Below are 491 nucleotides of genomic sequence, written 5' to 3' on the forward strand. Positions count from 1 at the left end.
GAAGCTGGTTATGAATGCATGGATACAGTTTGGTGGCTTATGTCCTCCTTAACAATTTGTTATTTTATGGGGAAATTGATTTAGATGTTTCAAAAAATAAATATATTATATTAACACACATACTATATTTTTCATGAAATCTGTAGCACATAATTGCTTTGCTATGCTACTACTGAATTCATTTTTACCATAACGCATCCCAATAAGCTAAAAAGAACTTAACAGTGTGTTACATTACCCCTTTTTTTGTGGCACTAACATCATTTGGGCATCAGTTTGGATATATTGTTCAAGTATTTAATAATATGCTTCATATCATTTCATTCTCTCAACTTTAGATTCAATACCTCCATCTCTGAACATGTTTTACTATATGTCTTATATACACTTCAGATAATTCAAGGAAACAGATCATCATTATTCATAGACGATATATGAAATTCATAATGATTGAGAGCAATTCACTTATCAAAAATAAGGTAATTTTTACA

The 491-nt window shown here is 29.1% G+C and overlaps 1 protein-coding gene across 1 annotated transcript in view; it reads right to left on the reverse strand.

The window, feature by feature from the left end:
• The window catches only part of LOC119590707 (COMM domain-containing protein 5-like), a gene marked incomplete at its 5' end in the record, with an annotated part of 5,804 nt that overhangs the window by 4,681 nt on the left and 632 nt on the right, over positions 1-491 (reverse strand).

This window comes from Penaeus monodon, chromosome 27 (assembly GCF_015228065.2).
Source record: "Penaeus monodon isolate SGIC_2016 chromosome 27, NSTDA_Pmon_1, whole genome shotgun sequence".
NCBI classification, from domain to species: Eukaryota; Metazoa; Arthropoda; class Malacostraca; order Decapoda; family Penaeidae; genus Penaeus; species Penaeus monodon.